General features: G+C 40.5%; 1 long non-coding RNA gene across 1 annotated transcript; it reads right to left on the bottom strand.

Annotated features, from left to right (window-relative positions):
* Positions 1 to 3,812: 3,812 nt before the first annotated feature.
* LOC125032025 lies at positions 3,813 to 5,746 on the bottom strand. Its single transcript, XR_007115530.1, has 2 exons — positions 5,675 to 5,746; positions 3,813 to 5,559 (listed from the first exon to the last, which is right to left on the bottom strand). It is a non-coding gene; the product is annotated as an uncharacterized LOC125032025 (long non-coding RNA).
* Positions 5,747 to 7,500: the final 1,754 nt, after the last annotated feature.

Raw genomic sequence — 7,500 nt, 5'->3', positions numbered from 1 at the left:
TGGTCGTCACCATGTGTAACTGTGAAATCACCTTTCATTTACTACTGTGGCATTATTGTGAACAGTATAGTTAAATTCAAACATTCTGTTGCATTCTGCTATTTTGATTTTAGCACACTTTATTGTTTTATTTAGTTAAAAGTTAAAAGATACTGTCTGTATATTTAATTGGAATAAATCTAGACGTTTGCCCAAAGGATCTGAGTTGATATAAGAAAGGTTGACTCAAACATCGACTGCCGCTTGAAAATTTACGAGACCCGTAATTGTGAAATCACAATACTGCATGTTTATTCATGCAGTATATATGAGTATGTGCGAACACAAATACAGTAACGTCTTTTCATTTTAACGAATATGCGTGTACGTGACATTTGGTGAATGTTGATCAATATATATGTATATGTATATATATGTACGTATATATACGTTTATCTGTTTATATGTCCGTATATGTGACCGTTTTATGTGTACCTATAGTTGGTATTATCCATTTCACACATATTTGTATAGTAAACTGTTATATATGTACATATACAGTATATAGGTATGTATATCTGTGAATTCTATATTTGATGACATATATTACATATAGAGGAGATAGTGAAAGAGACAAATAGACACAAAGAGACAGAAAGTGCAGATGTACACAAAGACACAGTACACATATGTAGGTTAGATGTATCCATCAACATCTGTATTAGTGTCTGTGCACATATACACCATAAGCGCATTTCCTAATATACTTATCTTTCACACGTATGACTCTTAATTACCTCCGGCCTCTTTAGAGTAAGGGCCGTAGCCTAGTATCGGTGCGCGAGTGAATGGCCAGAAGGACGCGGCGTCTCATGTGTACTGATGAATAACCATATAAACAATAAATAGATAAGAAATGTGTTTTTGACAATGAGTCAGTTATGCTCATTTGTTACTGATTCATGACTCATTTATCTGTTCATTTCTATCCTAACTATCCGCTTATCCCTTCATTCCATCGTTTAATTGCTCTGCTATTTAGTAATCTCCGTTGTACTTAACTAAATGATGTTACCTTTTTTATATTGATGTAATACCAATGCACAGTCAAGTACACACACACACACACACACTCACGCATATATATAGATAGATGTGTGCGTGAGAGGGAGAGGGAGACAGACTGAGAGAGGGTATGTATACATATATATAAACATACATTTATACACATATACATAAATATATACTTACATACACACGTATACATATACTATATATATATATGTATATATATATGTGTTTGTGTGTGCTTATTTAATCATGTGCTACGTACGTGCTTGCCTTTTGATATATAATGTAAATGGAGACATTACCATTTTTCTTCTACGTTTTAATTGACAAATGATCACTCCCCAAAAGCGTCTTCACCAACAGGCAGCTCACACAACCGTCGTTAAAAAGTCTTGTCTTTAATTATAAGTCACAGATGCATAATTTTTGTTGATGAGAGGACTGTGTGCGTCAGGTTGCACAGGACTTAAGAAAATATATTTGTGTAAAAATAATATCAAATACATATATAGAGCAATTTATGTATTTTCATATATATTTAACTAGGCATTTTTCGAGAAAAAAATCGTGAGTAGATAATGCGGTATTTCAGTCCTCTTTGCAGACTCAGGTTAGTTTTATTAAGAATATACTGTGTTATCGAATATGAATAACTCAAGCATATATGTATATTGTTTTTTACTGGATGAGATGATACGGATTAAATAAATTAATATCGACGCTTGACTCATTGCGAGTACCCGTAGGAGGGCCTCGGCGGGGCGTACGCAAGAGCCTCTCGGGACTCCTCGGACTCCGGGAAATGAGCCTCGCCCTCGTACGTCACGTCGGCCACATATTCGTCGTCGCCGTCCACGTAGTACGTCACCCTCTGCAGGCGGCCGTCGGGAAGCTGCACCGTGTAAGAGCCTCGAGTCTCATCCTCGTCACGGGACTCTCCGTGGGCAAAGTCCACGCCCGAGTATCCGTCCTTCACGCCATACTGGAACTCGTACTTCGGAGGAACAGACTCCTCGCCTGAGTCTTCCTCCATAGACTGAAAACGATTTTGTAAATGATCAATAATTACTATCTGACAGAATATGATGGAAATTAAGTACGGAATATTCATATCAAAAGCCCAGACTAGCACACCTGAGGAACGTCGAAGGAGTAGGAAGGCCTCTTGTCGGCTGAGGCGAACGCCACGAGAGCGAGGACGAGTAAGATCTGCAAAAGATGACTTGCATTACATGACATGAATTGCATAATATGAGTTTCTGTGTATGCATATGTAATTAACTGAATATATGAGGAATATCAGCATGAAGACGTAGATACAAACGCTGAGATGATTATAATGTTTCTCAGCTTACTTTATAAGCCATCATTTCAGCTGTAATTAATGGACAGGTAAACCACGACTTCCATATATACGGCCCCTTCTTGTGTTGCCAGACAATGATTTCCCGCTGTCCTTAGTAGTTCGAAAGCTTATGTATTTCTCGAGATCTTAACCAGAATCCGCCAATATTGCTAGTCAGTTTTAATGCACTGCTTTATAATTACGAAAGGAAATTATATACTTCGATTAAAGCCAATAAAAAATCTAAACTTATACAAATTAAAAGATGAAGAGTAAGATGCATGTATTTTGTTTTAACGGGTAAATTCAGATGGCAGGCTGAGGACAGGCCTGGCTTAATTTGTGTAAGGATGCGGTCGGTTTGAATATTGACAATCTTTTTGTCTTTTGTCTTCAGTGATGCGTGTGTGTGCACACATACACATACATGCAGCTGTGTGTGTGTGTGGGGGGGGGGGGGGGCTCAAACACACACACACATATTTTTATTTATTTATTTATCTATATATATACATATATACACATGTGTGCATATGTATACATGTGTATATATGTATACATATATGTACATACATATATATATATATATATATATATATGTGTGCATACTGTCACATATACATATTATGAATGCATAACGCAAACCATGGCAGTCATGGGAGTGACCATATATTCAAATAACAGCAAAATTAAACTCCAGAGTGGTTCCAGTCCCCCCATATTCCACAGTAAGTCCGACCTCCCAGGAAATTCATACTTGGACAATATGAACACGGTTGTTCTTGTGTGACAAGTTTAGTGTGTGCATGGGTGAAAGGATGTTTTCTTTGTTCTGTTCGTGTGTGTGTGTGTGTGTGTGTGCGTGTGTGTGTGTGTGTGTGTGTGTGTGTGTGTGTGTGTGTGTGTGTGTGTGTGTGTGTGTGTGTGTGAATATATGTATGTGTGTGTGAATATATGTATGTATATGTGTGTGAATATATGTATGTAAATGTGTGTGTGTGTATGTGTGTGTGTGTGTGTGTGTGTGTGTGTGTGTGAATATATGTATGTATATGTGTGTATATGAATATACGTATGTAAATGTGTGTATGTGTGAATATATGTATGTACATATGTGAATGTGTGAATAAGTGTGTATGTATGTATGCATGTATGTATGTGTGATTGTATGTGTTTGTGCCCGTACGCAATTACATAGACATTCAGTGAATCTGTTTAGTATTTTATCAAAAGTAAACTCTATATGTCATTACGTACAAGATTATTTCACCTTTGTCCTGTACTCTTTCGCCTGCAATACAAAGAGCAACAGGCCACGGGAAAGGTCAGTCTTCGAAATGTTAACTTGATAAACTCCCATTAATCAGCGACAACATATTGATGGAGCCGTTATTTCGAGGAAATAATAAAAGACTTCTAGATCTTTGGATGATTTCATTTATTATAAAAATGTTCCATTTATTTGATTATTTACAAAGAAATACGAGAAACCAACAGACATGAGGTGACATAACATTTAACAAAGTAGGAAGTAAATGACTCTTGTATATTCATTAAATGAAGACAACTTTACATTATTATCCACACAAATGACTTAGAAAGGCCCTTTACACATCTTGCAACCGGCGCCTGGACGAGTGCGTAGAAGCAAGCAGAAGTACTTGCATAAAAAACACAACAACACACAAGTGAAAGCATAATTTCTTTTTCCTTCTGCTTTTAACATGTCTGACCTCCTGCGTCCGTCTCCTAGAACAGGTTTGTTCAAGGGTTCGGCGAGACGGGCCGCGTGTGCCTTCCGTGCTTTCTGTGCTTGAAGTCGCATTAATGATGCCCTCAGAATGTCGAGGATGCCCCGAGGCTTGTGTCGCGTGATCCGCGGCGCCACTCACTGCCCTCCATCGCCGTGTCTCCAGGGCAATTCCCTTTGAATTGCTTTTGAAATAACATCAGTTAGAGGGCTTTGTTTGGCTTAAGTGTGGAGATGTCTTTGTAAGTGAAATCAGCGCTGACTGCTTCACTTCTAGAAAAAATATATATGCTTTCCACATAATTCATCATAGTTTACCTCACTAATATTACATTTTGAATACTGATTAAAAAACATCATTGCCTCATCCTGTTCTTCCCTTCCTTTCATTCACAATTACAACACTCGCTGCTTCCACGCATTCTGAAACCGGCTTCGGTCCTTTCATTCGAACAAAATCTTTCACACATTCGTTGCCCTTATTTCTTCATCTATCTTTCATCGTGGATTATCACAGACTAATGTTACTCTACTCTGTACACATTATCACAGGCTAAGACTATTCTAATTCAGATGTACTATCATTAACTGAACTACTGTGCATGAGTGAATGTAGGCCGGCTAAATTATCAAGTACTTATAACTGGAAAGATTTCCTGAATCAGAACCTGAAATATAAACCTGAAATACTGGTTATGATCGGGAAATAAAAGGTGTAAAGTGGCGGTACTTCAGAAGTAAATGGATTACGTGTTAATTTTTTTAACGCTTAAATTGCTTGTATGGCGTGCGTGTGTGTGTATGGGTATACGCTAATCTTACTTCATGTTACACTCTATAATGGGGTATAATTATCGCCGTCATCTTATCGCCTGACAACATAATTGCTGCATTTGGCTCGTTAAGCCTAATTACCTTTACTAGCATCCCGAGAGCTAGTAACTGAGGGCACCCGAGGTTCTAAAAAGCCATGGAAGAAACCGACTGACCCTCTCACGGCCTTCCAAAGGCTTTCCCCAGGACATCAAGGAGGAAAATAGCATCTGCAGCATTTAAATTCCCAGCTATAGAATTAGGGGGAAATCCGGCGTGCACCAAGGGCCCCCACGAGTTGTGAGGGCCCCTTGTACAATCAAGGACAACGTTATATTTTATTAATCTCGGGTTCAATTTCGTACGAAACCTCCGCTATGTATCCAAGTTTGGTGTCGTAGTAATAAGTGACCGTCTGGATGCGTCGGTCGGGAAGCTGCACGACGTACGACCCTCTAGAAGGCTCATTTATCCGCTCAGCTGAGGCTTCTTCGCGTGGTTCCTCTTGGTTGACGTCACCCGAGACAAGGTCGTACCGAATCGACCAGTCGTAGTCGAACCTCTCGTACGGGTTAACATCGAAATAGTCTTCTAGTGATTCCTGTAAATGGAAATTATTCAATCATTCACCCTTGTGTATAGTGCATTGTGTCTTTTTTCTAAATAGATATGCGACCTAAAGACACATGTCCTGCACTGTGCGACGTCGTACCGACCTGCGAGATGTCGTAGTTATCACGATATGGCTCCACGTAGATCAGACTGCCCGCCAAGCACAGCAGCATGACCAGCTGTCCGTGTAAATCACACTTAACACACACCGCAGTAATTGCCTCTTTGTCACTACATCACCGGAATTATGGACACGTATTAGCATATATGAAACAGGAGTAATTGATACCTACTTACTGTTCTATTCATGGTCGAGCCGAGGAAAGTGACTTGCGGGCCGCGACGTCTGCTTATATACGTGGTCAACGCCGATCCGAGACTCATTGTACAACAGGTTTTCTGGTCGGCAAAAATAGCTGCAGGTTCATGTCATGGCATGAAGTCCAGACGAGGGCGTGCTGGATGTGTTCTTTTGGGCATTACCACCTGCGAAACAAATCTCATATTTAAAGTTTACGGCCTTTTGTTCCTCGGATTCCGCGGGAAGAAAAGCACGCGGGCATTGTCATCGACCCTTCCCGTAGCCAGATATGCGCGTGGGTATTGTGCCTCGGCCGTTGTGATGCGCGGGGCACTGTAGCGAGGTGAGACCGAGCTGCATAATGACTCAGAATAATGGTCAGTTGGCCCGAACATTCACCGGTCAGCCGCCCGGCCTCCCACTCTCTCCGGGTTGTGTAGTAGTGAAAGTGGGATGCGGGGTAGCGGCGGCGGCGGCGGCGGCGTGTAAGGGATGAATGAAAGTTGTATGCAGCCTGAAGGTGTGAGGATACGTGTAAATAGGAAGACTAAGAATATTGGATTACTAAGATAGAGAAGTCGAACACAGAAGTAAATAAGATAGTCAATGAACTGATTAATCAGTATTGAATACATGCCTAGGATGATTGTAAAAAAAAAAAAAATAAAATAAATCTGAGGATGTAACAAGTAAGGATCAACAAAACTAATTAATAGGGTTCATAAAGGAAACACGCAATGAGAAGTGTTTAGTCAAAGTAAATCTATAGCAGCGACCACCAGTGTCCTGCATGCGTGATGAAAAACCTTATCCCTATAGATGTTAATTTATGAGTAAGTTTCCCATGGAGATGCTGGCGAGCCGTTGCAGATTTGCTGAGTGCAAAATGAACCGCGGATGTCGCAATTCATTAACGTAGTAAAGTATAAAGTGTGAGAAAAGAAATAAAAATGCACGAGGATTATAAGTGTAATGAAAGTGAAAGTAAACAATTCTACGGATGTTACAATCACACACACGCAAACAAAAAACAAACAGATAACAGGTGACAGAATACGAGAATGACAGAATATGCAGATTACATTTCACGGTGATGACATGCAGTGGCGCGCGCGCACATAAAAGCCAGGCATCAGTGAATACGGTAACAATACACCTTTGTAATAGTAGCATAAAGGCGCTAAGGGAAGCTGACCCTCCGTCACGGTCGGCAGGTAAAAGAACCGTGGCTTAATTATGGTCTACCTGTCGGACACCGGTGGTTTAACCTGTCCGCGCCAAACGTTATGGGACAGGGGGCGCTGCGTGCTCAGTGCCTCAATAAAAACGTACCTGAAACTCACGGTGACTGGGTTTTCATTGCGCTATAAAAGTGCTTCGTTACAACTGCTTTCCTTAGCAATTAAAAAGGAATCGTCGCGGCCATCCAAAGCCGAGGTTAAATCCAGAACAATAAAATAAGACTCACAGGGAAATCACTATGGCGGTGGGAGGGAACCTTCGTCTTGCGTGCTATAGGCCTTCTCAAGTGTCACGGCCAAGGCGCTCGTGTAATCTTTTGGGCGTATGAGAAGACTGTGCCTTTTTGACCACTGAAGGACGTTGTTTATGAGTTGGTTAATGCCATTG

Source organism: Penaeus chinensis, chromosome 14 (assembly GCF_019202785.1).
Source record: "Penaeus chinensis breed Huanghai No. 1 chromosome 14, ASM1920278v2, whole genome shotgun sequence".
In the NCBI taxonomy this organism is placed as follows: domain Eukaryota; kingdom Metazoa; phylum Arthropoda; class Malacostraca; order Decapoda; family Penaeidae; genus Penaeus; species Penaeus chinensis.
This window is presented reverse-complemented; position numbering and strand designations above follow the sequence as displayed.